The 26,570-nt window shown below is 43.5% G+C and overlaps 1 protein-coding gene across 1 annotated transcript in view; it reads right to left on the bottom strand.

Annotated features, from left to right (window-relative positions):
• LOC311146567 (voltage-gated potassium channel subunit beta-1-like) overlaps nucleotides 1-26,570 on the bottom strand; it is a gene marked incomplete at both ends in the record, with an annotated part of 110,906 nt that overhangs the window by 18,405 nt on the left and 65,931 nt on the right. The window lies entirely within an intron of this gene.

Genomic DNA, 26,570 nt, shown 5'->3' with positions numbered 1-26,570 from the left:
CCATCGTATTCATGCATAAAAAAATTAATAATGAAAGAAAAGCATTGTAAGTTAGAATTTTGTAATGTTAGTGTGGGAGAGGTGGAAAAAGTATTGTTATCGATCAATAATGACAAAACTCCTGACATTGACAACTTAGATGGAAGGCTACTGAGGATGGTAGCTGACTCTATGGCCACTCCTATCTGTCATATATTTAATTTGAGTCTAGAGTAAGGTGTTTGTCCTCAGGCCTGGAGGGAAGCCAAAGTAATTCCACTACCCAAGAGTGGTAAAGCGGCCTTTACTGGTTGTAATAGCAGACCCATCAGCTTGTTGCCAGCTATTATTAAACTGTTGGAACAAATTGTGTTTGACCAAATGCAATGCTATTTCTCTGTAAATAAATTGACAACAGACTTTCAGCATGCTTATAGAAAAGGGCACTCAACATGTACTGCGCTGACACAAATGGCTGATGATTGGTTGAAAGAAATTGATTATAAGAGGATTGTGGGAGCTGTACTGTTAGATTTCAGTGCAGCCTTTGATATTATTGACCATAACCTGTTGTTGAGAAAACGTATGTGCTATGGCTTTTCAACCTTTGCCATATCATGGATTCAGAGCTATCTATATAATATAACTCAGAGGGTTTTCTTTAATGGAAGCCTCTCTAATGTCAAACATGTAGGGTGTGGTGTACCGCAGGGCAGCTCTCTAGGCCCTCTACTCTTCTTTTTTTTTTTTTTTTTTACTAATGATCTGCCACTGGCATTAAACAAAGCCTGTGTGTCCATCTATGCTGATGATTCAACCATATACAATCAAGCTACTGAAACCCTTAACAAGCAGTTGCAGTCAGTTTTGGAATGGGTGGCCAGTAACAAACTGGTCCTGAACATCTCTAAAACTAAGAGCATTGTATTTGGTACAAATCATTTCCTAAGCTCTAGTCTTCAGCTGAATCTGGTAATGAATGGTGTGGCTGTTGAAAAAGTTAAGGATACTAAATTACATGGTGTTACCTTAGATTGTAAACTGTCATGATCAAAACATATACAGTGCCTTCGGAAAGTATTCAGACCCCTTGACTTTTCCCACATTTTGTTAGGTTACAGCCTTATTCTTAAATTGATTAAATAGTTTTTTCCCCTCATCAATCTACACACAATACCCCATAATGACAAAGCAAAAACAGGTTTTTAGAAATGTTAGCAAAATATAAATAAATAACTGAAATAACACATTTATATAAGTATTCAGACCCTTTACTCAGTACTTTGTTGAAGCACCTTTGGCAGCAATTACGGCCTCGAGTCTTCTTGGGTATGACGCTACAAGCTTGGCACACCTGTATTTGGGGAGTTTCTCCCATTCCTCTCTGCAGATCCTCTCAAGCTCTGTCAGGTTGGATGGGGAGCGTTGCTACACAGCTGTTTTTAGGTCTCTCCAGTAATGTTCGATCGGGTTCAAGTCCAGGCTCTGGCTGGGCCACTCAAGGACATTCAGAGACTTGTCCCGAAGCCACTCCTGCGTTGTCTTGGCTGTGTGCTTAGGGTTGTTGTCCTGTTGGAAGGTGAACCTTCGCCCCAGTCTGAGGTCCTGAGCACTCTGGAGCAGGTTTTCATCAAGGATCTCTTTGTACTTTGCTCCGTTCATCTTTCCCTCGATCCTGACTACTCTCCCAGTCCCTGCCGCTGAAAAACACCTCCACAGCATGATGCTGCCACCACTATGCATCACCATAGGGATGGTGCCAGGTTTCCTCCAGACGTGACGCTTGGCATTCAGGCCAAAGAGTTGTATCTTGTTTCTCATGGTCTGAGAGTCATTAGGTGTCTTTTGGCAAACTCCAAGCGGGCTGTCATCTGCATTTTACTGAGGAGTGCCTTCCGTCTGGCCACTTTACCATAAAGTCCTTCGGTGGAGTGCTGCAGAGATGGTTGTCCTTCTGGAAGGTTCTCCCATCTCCACAGAGGAATTCTAGAGCTCTGTCAGTGACCATTGGGTTCTTGTTCACCTCCCTGACCAAGGCCCTTCTCCCCCGATTGCTCAGTTTGGCCAGGCGGCCAGCTCTAGGAAGAGTCTTGGTGGTTCCAAACTTCTTCCATTTAAGAATGATGGAGGCCACTGTGTTCTTGGGGACCTTCAATGCTGCAGAAATGTTTTAGTACCCTCCCCAGATCTGTGCCTCGACATAATCCTGTCTCGGAGCTCTATGGACAATTCCTTCGACCTCATGGCTTGGTTTTTACTCTGACATGCACTGTCAACTGTGTGACCTTATATAGACAGGTGTGTGCCTTTCCAAGTCATGTCCAATCAATTTAATTTACCACAGGTGGACTCCAATCAAGTTGTAAAAACATCTCAAGGATGATCAATGGAAACAAGATGCACCTGAGCTCAATTTCGAGTCTCATAGCAAAGGGTCTGAATACTTATGTATATAATGTATTTCTGTTTTTTATTTTTAATACATTTGTTAAGATTTCTGAAAACCTGCTTTTGCTTTGTCATTATGGGGTATTGTGTGTAGATTGCTGAGGATTTTATGTATTCATTTAATCCATTTTAGAATAATGTGGAAGAAGTCAAGGGGTCTGAATACTTTCTGAAGGCTGTAAAGATGGGGAGACGTCTGTCCATAATAAAGAGATGCTCTGCTTTTTTGACACCACACTCCAAAAGCTAGTCCTGCAGGCTCTAGTTTTGTTTTATTTTTACTATTGGCCAGTCATGTGCTCAAGTGCTGAAAAGAAAGACCTAGTTAAGCTGCAGCTGGCCCAGAACAGAGCGGCATGTCTTGCTCTTCATTGTAATCAGAGGGCTAATATAAATGCTATGCATGGCAGTCTCTCTTGGCTAAAAGTTGAGAGACTGACTACATCACTTCCTTTTATGAGAAACATTAATCTGTTGAAAATTCCAAATTGTTTGCATAGTCAACTTACACACAGCTCTGACACACACACATTTCCCACAGACATGCCACCAGGGGTCTTTTCACAGTCCCCAAATCCAGAAACAAATTTAAGAAAGCGTACAGTATTATATAGAGCCATTATTGCATGGAACTCCCTTTAATCTCATATTGCTCAAATGAACAGCAAACCTGGTTTTAAAATACAGATAAAGCAACACCTCACGGCACAACGCCACTCCCCTATTTGACCTAGATATTTTGTGTGTATGTATTGATATGAAGGCTATGCGTGCCGCTTTCAAATGTATTTAGTTCTGACCTTGAGCTGTTCTGACTATTAATGTTCTGTTGTTGTGTCATGTTGTTTCATGTTTTGTGTGGACCAGGCCTGTAATTTTGTGATTTTAAGGGAAAGGCCATTTGACCTTCAAGAGGTTCCCAATCTACAACAAGGGCAACAAGGCCATTAACCAAAATAGCCAATTAAATTGCTTTGAAAACTGAAAAACAGTAGCTATTCTGTTAAAAAAACACAAGTGTATGTAAATGTACATAAATAATTAGCCTACATATCGAAGTGCAGGTGATGGCCTGTCATGTCCAGACCTATGCTGAGATGAGGGAGGCGCTTGAAAATGTAGCCAAACTTTAATGAGACTTTTAATTATATATACAATACCAGTCAAAAGTTTGGACAAACCTACTCATTCAAGGGTTTTTATTTATTTTTACTATTTTCTACATTGTAGAATAATAGTGAAGACATTAAAACTATGAAATAACACATATTGAATCATGTCGTAACCAAAATCGCGTTAAACAAATCAAAATGTATTTTATATTTAAGATTCTTCAAAGTAGCCATCCTTTGCCTTGATGACAGCTTTGCACACTCTTGGCATTCCTCAACCAGCTTCATGAGGTAGTCACCTGGAATGCATTTCAATTAACAGGTGCCTTGTTAAAAGTTAATTTGTGGAATTTCTTTCCTTCTTAATAAGTTTGAGCCAATCAGTTGTGTTGTGACAAGGTAGGGGTGGTATACAGAAGATAGACCTATTTGGTAAAATACCAAGTCCATTTTATGGCAAGAACAGCTCAAATAAGCAAAGAGAAACGACAGTCCATCATTACTTTAAGACATGAAGGTCAGTCAATACGGAAATTTCAAGAACTTTAAAAGTTTTTTCAAGTGCTGTGGCAAAAACCATCAAGCGCTATGATGAAACTGGCTCTCATGAGGACCGCCACAGGAAAGAAGACCCAGAGTTACCTCTGCAGCAGAGGATAAATTCATTAGAGTTACCAGCCTCAGAAATTGCAGCCCAAATAAATGCTTCACAGAGTTCAAGTAACAGACACATCTCAACATCAACTGTTCAGAGGAGACTGCGTGAATCAGGCCTTCAAGGTTAAATTGCTGCAAAGAAACCACTACTAAAGGACGTCAATAAGAAGAAGAGACTTGCTTGGGCCAAGAAATACGCGCAATGGACATTAGACCAGTGGAAATCTGTCCTTTGGTCTGATGAGTCCAAATTTGAGATTTTTGGTTCCAACCGACATGTATTTGTGAGACGCAGAGTAGGTGAACAGATTATCTCCGCATGTGTGGTTAGGCTGGACAATAGAATGCTTCAAAATTCAGCCAAGGCTTAAAAAACGGCCAAACAACGCTGGCTGAGCTGGAACACTAGCGCGAGGCCATAGCAAATCAATTGAAACGAACCTTAGCAGACCCTCTTCTGACTGGAGTGATGCTTAGAATTCCATTTCCACTAAATAGCACAAAAAAATATAGCCCTTTTAATTTTACCACTACAATCTGTTCTTATGTCGAAACAACAAAAAAATAACTTCTGTTGAAAGTCAAAATCCTCACCTCGATGATGTCAACTGTGCTTATGTCTGCGTAATGAGGAAGTAGGGAAAAAATGAAAACTTCTAACTATTTCTGGTCTAGTGATCGATGTCAACCGAGCTCGCTGCCCAGACTTACATAATTACAAAGAGGAGATTCTCCTGATTAAAATGGTGTCCGACTTGGAAAAAATCAAAATATACACATTGTGAGATATTTGGCGAAATAAACAGACCTGTCCGTGTAGAATTTCCCCATACGGAAACAATGGGGCATCCTCAGAGTTCCAACAGTAATGTGTAATTTCTGACATTTGAAAGGCTAGCGTTTGATGACAGCAGAGCTCGCTGCCCAGCCTTACATAATTAGAAAGAGGAGATTATCCTGATTAAAATGGTGTTTGACTTGAAAAAATCAGAATATACACATTGTGAGATATTTTGAAATAAACAGACATACCTTTATTTCCCCTATCGGAAACAATGGGACGACCTCAGAGTTCCATGAGTAATTGTTTGTTGTTGTTGACATTTTAACTACCAGCAATTGGTAACAGCATTGTACGCTGCCCAAATTTACATCATTATAAATAATAGGTTATCCTGATTAAAATGGTGTAGAACTTCAAACCATTAAAATACATACATTTTGAGATATTTGGTGAAATAGACAGACATGTCCATATTTCCCCAAAACAATGGCAGTCTGAAAGTTCTAAGAACAGTCTTTTAATTAACCAGCTTACCATTTATCTACTACCATTTGCCTTTTTGTGTTTAACATTTTGTGGTTTGCAATCTAGCGGTTAAGAGCGTAGGGCAGTAACTGAAAGGTGGCTGGTTCGAATCCCCGAATGAACTAGGTGAAAATCTGTCGATGTACCCTTGAGCAAGGCACTTAACCCTAGTTGCACTGGATAAGAGTGTCTGCTAAATGACTAAAATGTAAATGTGAACTAGGCCTCTGTGAACGTTTGGCATTAACTTTTCATTATTCACAGATCTACTCCTCTGATGACATGGCAGGTAGGCAGGCAGGCAGGCAGACAGATTTATATATTTTTTAAAAAGCTCATTTTTAGTGTCTGTGTTTATATTTCACCCATTTAAATAAATAGTTTTTACAAAATTATATAATTAACTGAATGTATGGTGTCAAATCCAAAGTTGATTTACTGTCAATACACACCCGGGTTGGCTCAACAATCAGTTGTTTTAGTCCAAATAACTGTCAATATAACTGTATTTATGGTTGTTTGTAATTTTGTCTTGCCTTTTAATCATTATGTGTTATTGTTTTTACCATCGAGGACCACTTTGGAAACAAGCATTTTAATTAATACTTTCAAGTGATATCCTCTGGGTCCACATTGTACATGTCTGTTACCCTAAATAAATTCAATTAAATTAAATTCAATACTACTATATTCAGTACTACTGCACAAATATTTCCAATAGAAGGCAGTATAAGACCACAAATGAAATTTCAGAATATTAGTTTCGTTTTCTCCCTGGATACACCACTCCCCTCACAGGAAAACTGCGCTCACTTTTTTCTGTCCCTTTTCACACTGCTAAAGCAACAGGAAGGACTGAAAAAGCATTTAACAGATTACTGTGAAGTAATATAATGATGATTCCAAATCAAATCAAATTTTATTGGCCACATGCGCCGAATATAACCGGTGCAGACATTACAGTGAAATGCTTACTTACAGCCCTTAACCAACAGTGCATTTATTTTTAATAAAAAAGTAAAATAAAACAAAAACAAAAAAGTGTTGAGAAAAAAAGAGCAGAAGTAAAATAAAATAACAGTAAGGAGGCTATATATACAGGGGGGTACCGGTGCAGAGTCAATGTGCGGGGGCACCGGCTAGTTGAGGTAGTTGAAGTAATATGTACATGTGGGTAGAGTTAAAGTGACTATGCATAAATAATTAACAGAGTAGCAGCAACGTAAAAAGATGGGGTGGGGGGGGGCAGTGCAAATAGTCCGGGTAGCCATGATTAGCAGTTCAGGAGTCTTATGGCTTGGGGGTAAAAGCTGTTGAGAAGTCTTTTGGACCTAGACTTGGCACTCCGGTACCGCTTGCCGTGCGGTAGCAGAGAGAACAGTCTATGACTAGGGTGGCTGGAGTCTTTGACAATTTTGAGGGCCTTCCTCTGACACCGCCGGGTATAGAGGTCCTGGATGGCAGGAAGCTTGGCCCCAGTGATGTACCCTCAGGAGACTGAAAAGATTTGGCATGGGTCCTCAGATCCTCAAAAAATTCTACAGCTGCACCATCGAGAGCATCCTGACTGGTTGCATCACCGCCTGGTATGGCAACTGCTTGGCCTCCGACCGCAAGGCACTACAGAGGGTACATCACTGGGGCCAAGCTTCCTGCCATCCAGGACCTCTATACCAGGCGGTGTCAGAGGAAGGCCCTCAAAATTGTCAAAGACTCCAGCCACCCTAGTCATAGACTGTTCTCTCTGCTACCGCACGGCAAGCGGTTTTATTTTTAATTTTTTTGTTTAAAATAAATGCACTGTTGGTTAAGGGCTGTAAGTAAGCATTTCACTGTAATGTCTGCACCTGTTGTATTCGGCGCATGTGACCAATACAATTTGATTTGATTTGATTTGATTTGAATAGGCTTTGTCGTGCCCTCATCACGACTGTCTTGGTGTGTTTGGACAATGATAGTTCGTTGGTGATGTGGACACCAAGGAACTTGAAGCTCTCAACCTGTTCCAGTACAGCCCCGTCGATGAGAATGGGGGCGTGCTCAGTCCTCTTTTTTTTCCTGTAGTCCACAATCATCTCCTTTGTCTTGGTCACGTTGAGGGAGAGGTTGTTATCCTGGCACCACACGGCCAGGTCTCTGACCTCCTCCCTATAGGCTGTCTCAACGTTGTCGGTGATCAGGCCTACCACTGTTGTGTCATCGGCAAACTTAATGATGGTGTTGGAGTCGTGCCTGGCCATGCAGTCATGGGTGAACAGGGAGTACAGGAGGGGCCTGAGCCCTGAGGGGCCCCCGTGTTGAGGATCGGTGTGGCATATGTGTTGTTACCTACCCTTACCACATGGGGGCGGCCTGTCAGGAAGTCCAGGATCCAGTTGCAGAGGGAGGTGTTTAGTCCCAGGATCCTTAGCTTAGTGATGAGCTTTGAGGGCACTATGGTGTTGAATGCTGAGCTGTATTCAATGAATAGCATTCTCACGTAGGTGTTCTTCTTGTCCAGGTGGGAAAGGGAAGTGTGGAGTGCAATAGAGATTGCATCATCTGTGGATCTGTTGGAGCGGTATGCAAATTGGAGTGGGTCTAGGGTTTCTGGGATAATGGTGTTGATGTGAGCCATGACCAGCCTTTCAAAGCACTTCATGGCTACAGACGTCAGTGCCACGGGTCGGTAGTCATTTAGGCAGGTTATCTTAGTGTCCTTGGGCATGGGGACTATGGTGGTCTGCTTGAAACATGTTGGTATTACAGACTCAGTCAGGGACATGTTGAAAATGTCAGTGAAGACACTTGCCAGTTGGTCAGCACATGCTCGGAGTACACGTCCAGGTAATCTGTCTTGCCCTGCAGCCTTGTGAATGTTGACCTGCTTAAAAGTCTTACTCACATCGGCTACGGAGAGCGTGATCACATAGTCATCCGGAACAGCTGGTGCTCTCATGCATGCTTCAGTGTTGCTTGCCTCGAAGCGAGCATAGAAGTGGTTTAGCTCGTCTGGTAGGCTTGTGTCACTGGGAAGCTCGCGGCTGTGCTTCCCTTTGTAGTCTGTAATAGTTTTCAAGCCCTGCCACATCCAACAAACGTCAGAGCCAGTGTAGTACGATTCAATCTTAGTCCTGTATTGACTCTTTGCCTGTTTGATGGTTCGTCGGAGGGCATAGCGGGATTTCTTATAAGCTTTCGAGTTAGAGTCCCGCTCCTTGAAAGCGGCAGCTCTACCCTTTAGCTCAGTGTGGATGTTTCCTGTAATCCTTGGCTTCTGGTTGGGGTATGTACGTACGGTCACTGTGGGGACGACATCATCAATGCACTTATTGACGAAGCCAGTGACTGATGTGGTGTACTCCTCAATGCTATCTGAAGAATCCCGGAACATGTTCCAGTCTGTGCTAGCAAAACAGTCCTGTAGCTTAGCATCTGCGTCATCTGACCACTTTTTTATTAACCGAGTCACTGGTGCTTCCTGCTTTAGTTTTTGCTTATAAGCAGGAATCAGGAGGATAGAGTTATAGTCAGATTTGCCAAATGGAGGGCGAGGGAGAGCTTTGTATGCGTCTCTGTGTGTGGAGTAAAGGTGGTCTAGAGTTTTTTTTCCTCTGGTTGCACATTTAACATGCTGGTAGAAATTAGGTAGAACGGATTTAAGTTTCCCTGCATTAAAGTCCCCGGCCACTAGGAGCGCTGCCTCTGGATGAGCGTTTTCCTGTTGACTTACGGCCTTATACAGCTCATTCAGTGCAATCTTAATGCCAGCATTGGTTTGTGGTGGTAAATAGACAGCTATGAAAAATATAGATGAAAACTCTCTTGGTAAATAGTGTGGTCTACAGCTTATCATAAGATACTCTACCTCAGGCGAGCAAAACCTCGAAACTTCCTTAGTATTTGATTTTGTGCACCAGCTGTTGTTTACAAATATACACAGACCACCACCCCTTGTCTTACCAGAGTCAGCCGTTAGCTGTATGTTATCCATGTCGTCGTTCAGCCACGACTCGGTGAAACATAAGATATTACAGTTTTTAATGTCCCGTTGGTAGGATAACCGTAATCTTAGGTCATCCAATTTATTTTCCAATGATTACTATAATGGTATTTACTAACATAATATTATTACAAAATAGTTTCTAAAAGTGTTCTAGGCTACCCTACCCAAGAATTGGGTTAGGGTTTAGGGTTGAGGCTAAAATAGGTTATACCTATTGTTAGGGGTTAGGGCTAAAATAGGTGATACCTAGGGTTAGGGTTAGAAAAATGGTGACCATTACAGCTATAGGTGCATTGTGTTACAAGTCAGGGTTAGTGTTAGGTTTAGGGTTAGAAAAATGGTGACCATTAAAGCTATAGGTGCATTGTGTTACCAGTCAGGGTTAGGGTTAGGTTTAGGGTTAAGGTTAGAAAAATGGTGACCATTACAGCTAGAGGTGCATTGTGTTCCATTTTATGGACTCTTAACCAACCGTGCTATTTTGTGTGTTTTTTCGCATAGTTTTTTAAACACATTTTGTACATAACGTTGCTGCTACCGTCTCTTATGACCAAAAAGAGCTTCTGGACATCAGAACAGCGATTACTCACCTTGAACTGGACGAATATTTTTTTTTTAATGAGTCGGACGAGAGGGATTTGCTCCAGACACCCGACAGGGCCCTCATCCCCGTCATTCGCAGTAGAAAGTAAAGGAGATATTGCGGAAGGAGATCGGGGTGCTGGGTAAGGAGCCGGAGACGAATGGCTAATCTGCCTTTGCCATCGATACTATTGGCCAACTTACAATCGCTTGATAATAAAGTGGACGAAATACAGGCACGAATACCAACGGGACATTAAAAACGGTGATATCTTACACAAGTCATGGCTGAACAAAGACATGAAAAACATAAACTGGCGGGTTATACACTAGAACAGTAGCCTCTGGTAAGACAGGGGGTGGCTGTCTATGTATATTTGTAAACAATAGCTGGTGCACGATATGTAAAGGAAGTCTCAAGGTTTTGCTCGCCTGAGATAGAGTATCTCATGATAAGCTGTAGACCACACTTTCTACCAAGAGAGCTATCTAGCACTGCAGTGCATACAATGTGGTGAGTAGTTGACTCAAAGAGAGAGAAAGACAGTAGTTGAACAGTTTTGAACAAATACATTTCTTCCTAAATGAAGGAGAAGATAGAAATAGAGAGAGATTTCGTCATTTCTTTTCACTTTCAGTTTCACTTACTTAGCTAGCAAATGCAGCTAGCTAGTTTAGCCTACTGAAACACCCTGCTCAAACAGAGGGATGCTATGTTAGCTAGCTGGCTATGACTTTCCAACACTTCCAAGTCAAGGTAAGCTTTTTTTAAAACTAATTTATTGCCACCGTGTAACTACAGTTGAAGTCGGCAGTTTACATACACTTAGATTGGAGTTATTAAAACTAGTTTTTCAACCACTCCACAAATTTCTTGTTAACAAACTATAGTTTTGGCAAGTTGGTTAGGACATCTACTTTGTGCATGACAAGTAATTTTTCCAAAAATGGTTTATAGACAGATTATTTCACTTATAATTCACTGTATCACAATTCCAGTGGGTCAGAAGTTTACATACACTAAGTTGACTGTGCCTTTAAACAGCTTGGAAAATTCCAGAAAATGATGTCATGGCTTTAGAAGCTTCTGATAGGCTAATTGACATAATTTGAGTCAATTGGAGGTGTACCAGTGGATGTCTTTCAAGGCCTACATTCAAACGCACTGCCTCTTTGCTTGACATCATGGGAAAATAAAAATAAATCAGCCAAGACCTCATAAACATTTTTTGTAGATCAATCCAAGAACAACAGCAAAGGACCTTGTGAAGATGCTGGAGGAAACAGGTACAAAAGTATCTATATCCACAGTAAAACGAGTCCTATATCGACATAACCTGAAAGGCCGCTCAGCAAGGAAGAAGCCACTGCTCCAAAACCGCCATAAAAATGGCAGATTACGGTTTGCAACTGCACATGGGGACAAAGATCGTTTTTTTTGGAGAAATGTCCTCTGGTCTGATGAAACAAAAATAGAACTGTTTGGCCATAATGACCATCATTATCAAATAAAATAAAATAAAATGTTATTTGCCACATGCGCCACATGCGCCGAATACAACGGGTGTAGACATTACCGTGAAATGCTTACTTACAGCCCTTAATCAACAATGAATTTATTTTTTTATAATAAAGTAAAATAAAACACCAACAACAAAAAAGTGTTGAGAAAAAAAGAGCAGAAGTAAAATAAAATAACAGTAGGGAGGTTATACTGTATACAGGGGGGTACCGGTGCAGAGTCAATGTGCGGGGGCACCGGCTAGTTGAGGTAATATGTACATGTGGGTAGAGTTAAAGTGACTATGCATAAATAATCTTTTCAGTCTCCTGAGGGGGAATAGGCTTTGTCGTGCCCTCTTCACGACTGTCTTGGTATGTTTGGACCATGATAGGTCGTTGGTGATGTGGACACCAAGGAACTTGAAGCTCTCAACCTGTTCCACTACAGCCCCGTCGATGAGAATGGGGGCATGCTCAGTCCTCTTTTTTTTCCTGTAGTCCACAATCATCTCCTTTGTCTTGGTCACGTTGAGTTGTTTTTACTCCTGAACTTCACATTCTTAAAATAAAGTGGTGATCCTAACTGACCTAAAACAGGGAATTTTTAGTAGGATTAAATGTCAGGAATTGTGAAAAACTTAGTTTAAATGTATTTAGCTAAGGTGTATGTAAACTTCCGACATCAACTGTATATTGATATGCTAAGGAGTAGCTTACTGCATGAGGAAGTTATTGCATTGTGGAAGGTTTGGTATTCATTGCCCTGTGACTCCCCTGTCCCTACTGTATATGTGACTTGGAAGGCAAGGGAAGAATAGAAGAGTGAAAGAGAGGAGGAGTGGAAGGACAGAATGATAGTAACAAAAATATACTTTTTACAAATCACATCACTTTGCCAGGCCCCCAGGGGGACACGACTAGTCTCACACACTCTAAAAAGCAATTAGTGACACACACATACACGCACACTTTGGCACAGACATGTAATTACAATCAAAAAGAAAATACACAATCAGAGACATTGCACTCACCCCAGAATAATATTTTTCTTGGGGATTTCATTAGGCACATAGAAATCTCAATCTCATAAAATTTGCTGTTGCACTTGGACAAAAAGCAATAATCCAAGCCTCCTGTAACCATAAATGTTTTCACACCTAACGAAGCTCTTAACATAAACCCAGAAAACCCCCACTAATCTAGATGCATTTGCCTGAGTGGTTTCTCCTGTGTGTTAGATGAATTAGTCACTTGAACCTGTTTCATTTGTTGGGAGGGGAGGCCAGTGTGTAGATAGTGATGCAGAGCTTTAATCCTATGGATTTTATGGTGATCGACTTGTTCGTCTTTCTCACCACTTCAACAGCTGATTTAAGGAGACTGACCTTCTATAGGCTGATTTATGACAGCTACTTACTTTTACTGTAGTGATGAATGTTACATGATGTACAAACATGATACATGATGATAAATGTACTGAATCAGTCACTGCGTTAGGGCTGGAAGGCAGCGATAACAATGCCTATCCCAGCTAACAACAAACGTTCCCACAACTTTAGACAGCGTTCCCTTAAGTCTCATTAGGTCATTACCTATCGTTTTTATAGGAACGTTCCAGTGACGTGCAAGGACTGTTTCCCAAAAAACATCCCCTTAAAGATGGAATCTGCTTCTTGTTAGGTGGTGGGCCGAAGCGTCGTATCTGCTTTAGTTTTCGAGATGATCGGTCCCTTGCGAGGGAGGAGATGGTTTTTACATATTGTGTATCTTAATTTATTCTGAACACATTTCCATTTGTTGGCAATGTAAATTCTTGCAATTCTTTTCAAAATATTTACATTTATGTTCGCAAGCTAGACAGGCAAACTCTGCCAAGTACTAAACAGCAAACCAATCAAAACTCATGTATTATCCAGATACCATCTATGCTGATCACGTCTGCCAATCACGTTCTCCGTATCTCCGTATTTGTTTTGGTAGCACTGTGTGACGCGCTGTCATTGACTTCTACAGGTGGCCGCGGCTGCGTCGCATAGAAATGACTAGTTCCGGCAATGCTGTGAAATTCTAGATGTGCAGCAGCTAAGATGGCGAGGGACAAAACATGGATGTCTTTCAGAGTTTTCTCTGGGGTTTGTAGAACCACCTGTAACTGGACACGGACATTTATAAGATAACTGTTTTGTAGAATCAAGAATGAAGAGAGTATCACCAAATCAAATCAAATTTTATTTTGTCACATGTGCCGAATACAACAGGTGTTGACCTTACCGTGAACCCCTTAACCAACAATGCAGTTTTAAGAAAAATAAGAGTTTAAGAAAATATTTACTAAATACACTAATGTAAAAAATAAAAAGCAACAGTAAAATAACAATAATGAGGCTATATACAGTAACGGTACCGAGTCAATGTGCAGGGGTACAGGTTAGTTGAGGTAATTGAGGTAATATGTACATGTAGATAGGGGTAAAGAGACTATGCATAGTGGGGGGGGTCAATGCAAACAGTCCGGCTAGCCATTTGATTAGCTGTACAGCAGTCTTATGGCTTGGGGGAAGAAGCTGTTAAGATGCCTTTTGGACCTAGACGCTCCAGTACTGCTTGCCGTGCGGTAGCAGAGAGAACAGTCTATGACTAGGGTGGCTGGAGTCTTTGGAAATGTTTAGGGCATTCCTCTGACACCGCCTGGTATAGAGGTCCTGGATGGCAGGAAGCTTGGCCCCAGTGATGTACTGGGCCGTATGCACTACCCTCTGTAGCGCCTTGCGGTCGGAGGCCGAGCAGTTGCCATACCAGGCGGTGATGCAACCAGTCAGGATGCTCTCAATGGTGCCAAGGTGTAGCTCAGTAGGTAGAGCATGGCGCTTGCAACGCCAGGGTTGTGGGTTCGATTCCCACGGGGGGCCAGTATGAAAATGTACTCCACTACAGCCCCGTCGATGAGAATGGGGGCGTGCTCGGCCCTTCTTTTCCTGTAGTCCACAATCATCTCGTTTGTCTTGATCACGTTGAGGGAGAGGTTGTTGTCCTAGCACCACACTGCCAGGTCTCTAACCTCCTCCCTATAGGCTGTCTCATCGTTGTCGGTGATCAGGCCTACCACCATTGTGTTGTCGGCAAGCTTAATGATGGTGTTGGAGTCGTGCTTGGCCATGCAGTCATGGGTGAACAGGGAGTACAGGAGGCGACTAAGCACGCACCCCTGAGGGGCCCCCGTGTTGAGGATCAGCGTGGAATATGTGTTGTTGCCTACCCTTACACCCTGGGGGCAGCCCGTCAGGAAGTCCAGGATCCAGTTGCAGAGGGAGGTGTTTAGTCCTAGGGTCCTTAGCTTGATAATGAGCTTTGAGGGCACTATGGTGTTGAACACTGAGCTGTAGTCAATTAACAGCATTCTCACAAAGGTGTTCCTTTTGTCCAGGTGGGAAAGGGCGAATTGTATGTGAAAACTATTTCTAAGATGCATACTTTCAGCTTTTCCGAACTCATTTCACTCGCACAAAGAAGGAAGCTTGTGCTGCTCATTCTACCACATGCTCAGATCAAATAGACCGCTGTAGCTCTAATTAAGGCATCATTCAGATGTTCATTGGCAAACTTCAGACGGGCCTGTATATGTGCTTTCTTGAGCAGGGGGACCTTGCGGGCGCTGCAGGATTTCAGTCCTTCACGGCGTAGTGTGTTACCAATTGTTTTCTTGGTGACTTGGTGACTATGGTCCCAGCTGCCTTGAGATCATTGACAAGATCCTCCCGTGTTGTTCTGGGCTGATTCCTCACCGTTCTCATGATCATTGCAACTCCACGAGGTGAGATCTTGCATGGTGAGAGCCCCAGGCCGAGGGAGATTGACAGTTCTTTTGTGTTTCTTCCATTTGCGAATAATCGCACCAACTGTTGTCACCTTCTCACCAAGCTGCCTGGCGATGGTCTTGTAGCCCATTCCAGCCTTGAGTAGGTCTACAATCTTGTCCCTGACATCCTTGGAGAGCTCTTTGGTCTTGGCCATGGTGGAGAGTTTGGAATCTGATTGATTGATTGCTTCTGTGGACAGGTGTCTTTTATACAGGTAACAAACTGAGATTAGGAGCACTCCCTTTAAGAGTGTGCTCCTAATCTCAGCTCGTTACCTGTATTAAAGACACCTGGGAACCAGAAATCTTTCTGATTGAGAGGGGTCAAATACTTATTTCCCTCATTAAAATGCAAATCAATTTATAACATATTTGACATGCGTTTTTCTGGATTTTTTTGTTGTTATTCTGTCTCTAACTGTTCAAATAAACCTACCATTAAAATTATAGACTGATCATTTCTTTGTCAGTGGGCAAACGTACAAAATCAGCAGGGGATCAAATACTTTTTTCCCTCACTGTAAGTATTCAGACCCTTTGCTATGAGACTCGGTAATGAGCTCAGGTGCATCCTGTTTCAATTGATCATCCTTGAGATGTTTCTACAACTTGATTGTAGTCCACCTGTGGTAAATTAAATTGATTGGACATGATTTGGAAAGCTGTCTATGTAAGGTCCCACAGTTGACAGTGCATGTCAGAGCAAAGACCAAGCAATGAGGTCGAAGGAATTGTCCGTAGAGATCCGAGACAGGATTGTGCCAAGGCACAGATCTGGGGAAGGGTACCAAAACATTTCTGCAGCATTGAAGGTCCCCAAGAACACAGTGGGCTCCATCATTCTTAAATGGAAGAAGTTTGGAACCACCAAGACTCTTCCTAGAGTTGACCGCCTGGCCAAAACTGAGCAATCGGGGGAGAAGGGACTTGGTCAGGGAGTTGACAAGAACCCGATGGCCACTCTTACAGATCTCCAGAGTTCCTCTGTGGAGATGGGAGAACCTTCCAGAAGGACAACCATCTCTGCAGCACTCCACCAATCAGGTCTTTATGGTAGAGTGGCCAGACGGAAGCCACTCCTCAGTAAAAGGCACATGACAGCCCGCTTGGAGTTTGCCAAAAGGCAACTAAAGGACTCTCAGACCATGAGAAACAAGATTCTCTGGATGCCAAGCGTCACGTCTGGAGGAAACCTGGCACCATCCCTACGGTGAAGCATGGTGTTGGCAGCATCCTGCTATGGGGATGTTTTTCAGCGGCAGGGACTGGGAGACTAGTCAGGATCGAGGGAAAGATGAATGGAGCAAAGTACAGAGAGATCCTTGATGGAAACCTGCTCCAGAGTGCTCAGGACCTCAGACTGGGGCGAAGGTTCACCTTCCAACAGGACAACAACCCTAAGCACACGGCCAAGATAACGCAGGAGTGGCTTCGGGACAAGTGTCTGAATGTCCTTGAGTGGCCCAGTCAGAGCCCGGACATGAACCCGATTGAACATCTCTGGATAGACCTGAAAATAGCTGTGCAGCGACAATCTCCATCTAACCTGACAGAGCTTGAGAGGATCTGCAGAGAAGAATGGGAGAAACTCCCCAAATACAGGTGTGCCAAGCTTGTAGCGTCATATCCAAGAAGATTCAAGGCTGTAATCACTGCCAAAGGTACTTCAACAAAGTACTGAGTAAAGGGTCTGAATACTAATGTAAATGTGATATTTCAGTTTTTTATTTGTTATACATTTGCAAAAGTTTCTAAAAATCTGTTTCTGCTTTGTCATTATTATGGGGTGTGTAGATTGATGAGGGGAAAAAAACAATTTAATCAATTTTAGAATAAGGCTGTAACGTAACAAAATGTGGAAAAAGTCAAGGGGTCTGAATACTTTCTGAATGCACTGTACATTCAGTTTCACCATTTATTGAGTACCGAGACAGCAAAGTTGTTTCAGGCAGTATTTCTAGTATCTAAATATAGTGTAACCTACCAATCAATCAGAGAGAAAAGTGCCGTGGTGGGCACAATCTTACAATGAGTACGTTTACATGCACACTAATAATTCAATATTATACTGCTCAGCAGTAGGCCGAGAATGGCATTTGTCATGTAAACACCTTACTTTGCTTATCTTAATCGGCGTAAGGTCATAATCGAAGTAAGCATACTCCGATTAAAACACCTGGTTTTCTGAGCAATCGTTCAAATTATTATGACATGTTATATCCTGGAGTGGCCTAGCCAGTCTCCAGACCTTAATCCCATAGAAAATATGTGGAGGGAGCTGAAGGTTCGAGTTGCCAAACGTCAGCCTCGAAACCTTAATGACTTGGAGAAGATCTGCAAAGAGGAGTGGGACAAAATCCCTCCTGAGATGTGTGCAAACCTGGTGGCCAACTACAAGAAACGTCTGACCTCTGTGATTTCCAACAAGGGTTTTGCCACCAAGTACTAAGTCATGTTTTGCAGAGGGGTCAAATACTTATTTCCCTCATTAAAATGCAAATCAATTTATAACCTTTTTGACATGTGTTTTTCTGGATTATTTTGTTGTTATTCTGTCTCTCACTGTTCAAATAAACCTACCATTAAAATTATAGACTGATAATTTCTTTGTCACTGGGCAAACGTACAAAATCAGCAGGGGATCAAATACTTTTTTCCCTCACTGTATGTAAATACATTTATTTTATTTTATTATTATTATTAATTATCAAACATTTCTAAAAACCTGTTTTCGCTTTGTCATTATGGGGTATTGTGTGTAGATTGATGAGGAATTTTTTTTATTTAATCAATTTTAGAATAAGTCTGTAACGTAACAAAATGTGGAAAAAGTCAAGAGGTCTCAATACTTTCCGAATGCACTGTGTTCTTTCTTCGAATGTATGAAACGTAAATTATGGAAATTATGCCTCACACTCAGTCATAGTTAGTAGTAGAATAATGGATTGGCAAGAATTTGGCACCGCCAACTTTTAGAAGGTTAGTAGGAAAGGCTAATCATTTAAACCACCTAAATACTGTATATTCACATTCACTGAACATTTAGTGGTTGAAACTCAAACATTCATATCCAAACTGCTTTTTCTATAATCCTGCAGACTCTTTATCATTCTCCATACCTTATTTATCCAATGCATCCAACATTATGGTATTGGGCAGCTGCTGACATTTGAGAACTCATCTGGTTTAGAAATCAAACTCTGGTCATCTTATTGTATTGCAGAGCACATTCAATACATTTTCCCCAGCTGTTTTTAGAGAAAATTGTATTGCAAGGTATGCTATATGTGTAGGACGTGCTGTGTTGGCTAATATGCATATGCAGCTGAAGTTTTTAAACCTACAGTGGTACGAGCTAATTGAGGTATCTATGTACATATAGGTAGGGGTAAAGTGACTAGGAAAAGGATAGATAATACAGTAGCAGCAGCTGATGTGGTTAGTGTGAAAGTGTGTGTGTTTGTGAGTGAGTGTGAGTGTGTGTGTGTGTGTGTGTGTGTGGCGTTAGTATGCTTGTGTGTGTATGTTATGTGTGTGTGGGCGTTTGTAGTGTGTGTGTGTTTGTGTTTGTATGTGTTGGGGTGTCAGTGTAAGTATGTGTGAGTGTGTGGGTAGAGTCCAGTGTGTGTGCATAGAGTCAGTGCAAGAGATTTTGATGAGCAATTTAGCAGTCTTGTTTGGCAGTCTAATGGCTTGGGTAGAAGCTGTTCAGGGTACTATTGGTTCCAGACTTGCAATGCGGTAGCAGAGAGAACAGTCTATGGGTTGGGTGGCAGGAGTCTTTAAAACATTTTTGGGCCTTCCTCTGACACCGCCTGGTATAGAGGTCCTGGATGGCAGGGAGCTCAGCCCCAGTGATGTACTGGGTCGTACTCACCACCCTCTGTAGCACCTTACGATCAGGTGCCTTGCAGTTGCCTTACCAAGCGGTAATGCAGCCAGTCAAGATGCTCTCAAGGGCTTAGCTGTAGAACTTTTTGAAGATCTAAGAGCCCATGGCAAATCTTTTCAGCCTCCTGGGGGGGAAGACGCGCTGTTGTGCCCTCTTGACATCTTTGTGGGTGTGTGGACCATGTTAATTCCTTAGTGATGTGGACACTGAGGAACTTGAAGCTCTCGACCCGGTCCAGTACAGCTCCATCGATGTGGATGGGGGCGTGCTCGCCCCTCCGTTTCCTATAGTCTACCATCAGCTCCTTTGTCTTGCTGACATTGAGGGAAAGGTTGTTGTTCTGGCACCACACTGCCAAGTCTCTGAGGCCATGCAGTCGTGGGTGAACAGGGAGTACAATAGCGGACTAAGCACACCCCTGAGGGGCCCCCGTGTTGATGGTCAGTGTGGCGGATGTGTTTTTACCTAACCTCACCACCTGGGAGGCGGCCCGTCAGGAAGTCCAGGATCCAGTTGCAGAGGGAGGTGTTCAGTCTCAGGGTCATGGCTTGATGATGAGCTTGGAGGGGACTATGGTGTTGAATGCTGAGCTGTAGTCCATGAACAGCATTCTTACATAGGTATTCCTTTTGTTCAGGTGGGTGAGGACAGTGTGGAGTACAATAGAGATTGCATCATCTGTGGGGCGGTATGCGAATTGGAGTGGATCCAGGGTGTCTGGGATAATGATGTTGATGTGAGCCATGACCAGCCTTTCAAAGCATTTCATGGCTATAGATGTGAGTGCTACGGGCCGATAGTCATTTAGGCAGGTTACCTTGGTGTTCTTGGGCATGGGGACAATGGTGGTCTGCTTGACACAAGTTGGTTTTACAGACCGGGTCAGGGATAGGTTGAAAATGTCAGTGAAGACACTTGCCAGCTTGTCAGCGCATGCTCTGAGAACACGTCCTGGTATTCTGTCTGCCCAGCGGCCTTGTGACTGTTAACCTGTTTAAAGGTCTTACTCAAATCGACTACGGAGAGTGAGAGCACACAGTCATCCGGAACAGCTGGTGCTCTCATGCATGGTTCAGTGTTGCTTGCCTCGAAGCGAGCATAGAAGGCATTTAGTTCATCTGGTAGGCTCACGTCGCTGGGCAGCTCGCGGCTGGGTTTCCCTTTGTAATCCATGATAATTTGCAAACCCTGCCACATCCGTCGAGCACCAGAGCCGGTGTAGTAGGATTCGATCTTAGTCATGTATTGAAACTTTGCCTGTTTGATGGCTCGTCGGAGGTCATAGCGGGATTTCTTATAAGTGTCTGGATTAGTGTCCCGCTCCTTGAAATAGGCAGCTCTAGCCTTTATCTCAGTGCGGATGTTGCCTTTACGTCTTCTGGCTGGGGTACAGTCACCGTGGGGACGACGTCGTCAATGCACTTACTCATGAAGCCGGTGACTGATGTGGTAAACACCTCAATGTTATCGGATAAAAGGTGATCTAGAGGTTTGTCACCTCTAGTTGCACTGGTGACATGCTGGTAAAAAGGTAAAACGGATTTCAGTTTTCCTGTGTTAAAATCACTGGCCATGAGAAACGCCACCACTGAATGTGCAATTTCTTGTTTGCTTACGGCCCTATACAGCTTGTTAAGTAGACAGCTATGAAAAATATAGATGCAAAACATTTAGGTAAATAGTATGGTCTGCAGCTTATCATGAGGTATTTTAACTTGAGACTTCCTTATCATTAAAGATTGCGCACCAGCTGTTGTTAACCCCTTAAGGATCGGACCCTTTTTTAAAATTTTCGCCTAAAATGACATACCCAAATCTAACTGCCTGTAGCTCAGGACCTGAAGCAAGGATATGCATATTCTTGATACCATTTGAAAGGAAACACTTTGAAGTTTGTGGAAATGTGAAATTAATGTAGGAGAATATAACACATTGGATCTGGTAAAAGATAATACAAACAAAAAAAAAAGTTTTTTTTTTTATCATCTTTGAAATGCAAAAGAAAGGTCACAATATAATATATTGCTTGGCTTCTTATATGATGTTGAGTAAAGCTTAAACCATGTATTTAGATTGTAGGTAGGTATTGTAGTCAGGTATTATAGGTAGTTTACTTAGGTAGTTATTGTAGGTTATTGTAGGTTATTGTAGGTAATTATTGTAGGTAAGTATTGTATTCGGCGGACCCCGGCGAAGCACGAGTGCTAGCTAACCCACTACTTGGACCAACAAAGCTAGCTAGCTAGCGGGTAGCTACTGGTAACTTTTAGCAACTGTGGTTAGTTGTTTCCAATGTTATTTCACGCTTAAGAGTACCTGTAATTGAGCCAGCTAGCTACCTACCATTCAGCTGTTTTTCTAACCTCATTATCCGAGGCATTAACGTTAGGTGGTTGGTAGCTGCTGTACTTAATTACAGCTACTGAATTGCAGTCTGCCACCCAGTTAGCTGAAGTTGGGTAAGTTTGGCTTTATACATAGCTTGGGCTTTGTCGAGTAAGGCTTAAACTATGTATTTAGATTGTAGTTAGGTATTATAGGTAGGCATCGTGGGCTGTATATTATTAGGTATTATAGGTAGGCATCGTGGGCTGTTGTGGGTAGTTGTTGTATGTAGTTATTGTAGGTTACTTTTGTATTCGGCGGTGCCGGGTGTAGCACGAAGCTAGCTAGCTAACTCACCTCCTGGACTAGCTGGCTAGTAGCTATTAGCAACGGTAGCAACTAAATTAAATATCTTTTTAGCCAGCTACATTCGTTCGCAGCGACGCCGTTTTTCAAACAAAGTCAACACAGCAGCCATTGCTAGCTAGCCAACACTACCAGCTGGCTGTACTGTGGTAGCTAAATACAATATCTTTGTGCTAGCTAGCCAACGTTTAATTATTGCTGCGTTATGAAAGAACTAGACACGGACACAAATTATCTGTTTAGTGTGTTAACACACTATTGGTAGTTTGTTGTAACCAAGTATTGGTGCTAAACTGTGTGTTATTGGATGCTAGCATGCTAGTTAGCTATGGCGTCATAGTTAGCTAGCTGAATAAAGTAAGTTGAGTCTAGTCCTTGAAACATTGAACCGCTGTAGTTTACAACAATTCTAATTTCTAAAGTGGAAGTTGGGAGAGTTTTATTCGGGTGGTTCAGTGAAACAATTATAGTTTCTGAGGTGGAAGTTGGGAGAGTTATATTTTTTTTTTGGTGAGGGAGGTCTTGCTCTCTCCTTTCCCAGATGTTTAGTTCATTTCATTCCGATCTCCTCTGCATTATTGTAGCCATCTGCTACAGCCTGTCAACTATGCCTCTGCCTATCCCTGTTCTCTCCTCTCCGCACAGGCTACACAAACGCCTCACACTGCGTGGCTGCTGCCTCTCTAACCTGGTGGTCCCTGCACGCACCACACACCTGGAGTTCCAGGTCTCAGGCAGCCTCTGGAACTGCCGTTCTGCTGCCAACAAGGCTGACTTCATCCCAGCCTATGCTACCCTCCAGTCCCTCGACTTCCTGGCGCTGACGGAAACATGGATTACCACTGAAAACACTGCTACTCCTACTGCTCTCTCCTCGTCTGACCATGTGTTCTCGCATACCCCGAGAGCATCTGGTCAGAGGGGTGGTGGCACAGGAATCCTCATCTCTCCCAAGTGGTCATTCTCAATTTTTCCCCTAACCCATCTGTCTATCTCCTCATTTGAATTCCATGCTGTCACAGTCACTAGCCCATTTAAGCTTAATATACTTGTCATCTATCGCCCTCCAGGTTCCCTTGGAGAGTTCATCAATGAGCTTGACGCCTTGATAAGTTCCTTTCCTGAGGATGGCTCACCCTTCACAGTTTTGGGGGATTTCAACCTCCCTACGTCTACATTTGACTCATTTCTCTCTGCCTCCTTCTTTCCACTCCTCTCCTCTTTTGACCTCACCCTCTCACCGTCCCCCCCTACTCACAAGGCAGGCAATACGCTTGACTTCATCTTTACTAGATGTTGCTCTTCTACTAATCTCACTGCAACTCCCCTCCATGTCTCCGACCACTACTTTGTATCCTTTTCTCTCTCGCTCTCCTCCAACACTACTCACTCTGCCCCTACACAGATGGTAACGCGCCGCCGCAACCTTCGCTCTCTCTCTCCCACTACTCTCTCCTCTTCCATCCTATCATCTCTTCCCTCTGCTCAATCCTTCTCCCTCCAATCTCCTGATTCTGCCTCCTCAACCCTCCTCTCCTCCCTTTCTGCATCCTTTGACTCCCTGTGTCCCCTATCCTCCCGGCCGGCTCGGTCCTCCCCTCCAGCTCCGTGGCTTGACGACTCATTGCGAGCTCACAGAACAGAGCTCCGGGCAGCTGAGCGGAAATGGAAGAAAACTAAACTCCCTGCCGACCTGGCATCTTTTCACCCCCTCCTCTCTACATTTTCTTCATCTGTTTCTGCTGCTAAGGCCACTTTCTACCACTCTAAATTCCAAGCATCTGCCTCTAACCCTAGGAAGCTCTTTGCCACATTCTCCTCACTGCTGAATCCTCCCCCCCCCCCCCCCCCCCCTCCTCCCTCTCTGTGGATGACTTCGTCAACCACTTTGAAAAGAAGGTTGACGACATCCGATCCTCGTTTGTTAAGTCTAATGACACTGCTGGTCCTGCTCACACTGCCCTACCCTATGCTTTGACTTCTTTCTCCCCTCTCTCTCCAGATAAAATCTTGCGACTAGTGACTGCAGGCCGTCCAACAACCTGCCCGCTTGACCCCATCCCCTCCTCTCTTCTCCAGACCATCTCCGGCGACCTTCTCCCCTACCTCACCTCGCTGATCAACTCATCCTTGACCGCTGGCTATGACCCTTCCGTCTTCAAGAGAGCGAGAGTTGCACCCCTTCTCAAAAAACCAACACTCGATCCCACTGATGTCAACAACTACAGACCAGTATCCCTTCTTTCTTTTCTTTCCAAAACTATTGAGCGTGCCGTCTTTAGCCAACTCTCTTGCTATCTCTCTCAGAATGACCTTCTTGATCCAAACCAGTCAGGTTTCAGGACTGGTCATTCAACTGAGACTGCTCTTCTCTGTGTCACGGAGGCTCTCCGCACTGCTAAAGCTAACTCTCTCTCCTCTGCTCTTGTCCTTCTAGACCTGTCTGCTGCCTTTGATACTGTGAACCATCAGATCCTCCTCTCCACCCTCTCCGAGCTGGGCATCTCCGGCGCGGCTCACTCCTGGATTGCGTCTTACCTGACCGGTCGCTCCTACCAAGTGGCGTGGCGAGAAGCTGTCTCCGCACCACGTGCTCTCACCACTGGTGTCCCCCAGGGCTCAGTTCTAGGCCCTCTCCTTTTCTCCCTATACACCAAGTCACTTGGCTCTGTCATATCCTCACATGGCCTCTCCTATCATTGCTACGCTGACGATACACAACTAATCTTCTCCTTTCCCCCTTCTGATAACCAGGTGGCGAATCGCATCTCTGCATGTCTGGCAGACATATCAGTATGGATGACGGATCACCACCTCAAGCTGAACCCTGGCAAGACGGAGCTGCTCTTCCTCCCGGGGAAGGACTGCCCGTTCCATGATCTCGCCATCACGGTTGACAGCTCCGTTGTGTCCTCCTCCCAGAGTGCGAGGAGCCTTGGCGTGACCCTGGACAACACCCTGTCGTTCTCCGCTAACATCAAGGCGGTGACCCGATCCTGCAGGTTCATGCTCTACAACATTCGGAGAGTACGACCCTGCCTTACACAGGAAGCGGCACAGGTCCTAATCCAGGCACTTGTCATCTCCCGTCTGGATTACTGCAACTCGCTGTTGGCTGGGCTCCCTGCCTGTGCCATTAAACCCCTACAACTCATCCAGAATGCCGCAGCCCGTCTGGTGTTCAACCTTCCCAAGTTCTCTCACGTCACCCCCCTCCTCCGCACACTCCACTGGCTTCCAGTTGAAGCTCGCATCCGTTACAAGACCATGGTGCTTGCCTATGGAGCAGTGAGGGGAACGGCACCTCCGTACCTTCAGGCTCTGATCAGTCCCTACACCCAAACGAGGGCACTACGTTCATCCACCTCTGGCCTGCTGGCTCCCCTTCCTCTGCGGAAGCATAGTTCCCGCTCAGCCCAGTCAAAACTGTTCGCTGCTCTGGCACCCCAATGGTGGAACAAGCTCCCTCACGACGCCAGGACAGCGGAGTCACTCACCACCTTCCGGAGACATTTGAAACCCCACCTCTTTAAGGAATACCTGGGATAGGATAAAGTAATCCTTCTACCCCCCCCTCCCCCCCAAAAAAAAATAAAAAAATAAAAAAATAAATACATTTGGAAAGTGGTTATCCCACTGGCTATAGGGTGAATGCACCAATTTGTAAGTCGCTCTGGATAAGAGCGTCTGCTAAATGACGTAAATGTGCCCTTGAGCAAGGCACTTAACCCTAATTGCTCCTGTAAGTCGCTCTGGATAAGAGCGTCTGCTAAATGACTAAAATGTAAATGTAAATGTAAATGTAATATTGCAGTTTAGGCGAAATTTAGATTTTGGCCACTAGATGGCATCAGTGTGTGTGCAAAATGTCAGATTGATCCAATGAAGCATTGCAATACTGGACTATTTTGTATCAAGTCTGCCCAAATGTGCCGAATTGATACATTTTCAAGTACATAGCTATAGAGAACATACAAAAATGATATGGTAATACAAAATGTAAGTATTGTCATAGGAATGTCATACATGATGGATCATTAGCTTATACACTAACTTTCACAAATCTAGATGGCCGGGCGGGGTGGGTGTGGAGCCAGAGACAGCAGGGGTTCAAACTGTAGAACCCAGTTCCTACATTTGAATATAAAAATTGATTTTATCAAACAAAACTATGCTATATTTTATCTCTGGGACCCTTAGGATGACAAATCAGAGCAAGATTACTGAATGTAAGTACATTATTTACCTTCAGAGGTGAATGTATCAAACCAGTTGCCGTGATAAGTTTTTGGTTGTTGTGCACTCTCCTCAAACAATAGCATGGTATTTTTTCACTGTAATAGCTACTGTAAATTGGGCAGTGCATTTAGATCAACAAGATTTTAAGCTTTCTGCCCATATAAGACATGTCTATGTCGTTGAAAGTTTGCTGTTACTTACAACAGTCATGCTAATCACATTAGCGCACGTTAGCTCAACCGTCCCATATACGGGACAACGATCCCGTAGAGGTTAACAGAGAGACACACCCCTCCTCCCTTCGTCTTACTCGAGTC

The sequence above is a fragment of the Coregonus lavaretus genome (assembly GCF_964263955.1).
Source record: "Coregonus lavaretus genome assembly, chromosome: 19".
Lineage (NCBI taxonomy): Eukaryota > Metazoa > Chordata > Actinopteri > Salmoniformes > Salmonidae > Coregonus > Coregonus lavaretus.
Note: the sequence above shows the minus strand (reverse complement) of the source record. Positions and strands in the feature narration are given on the sequence as shown.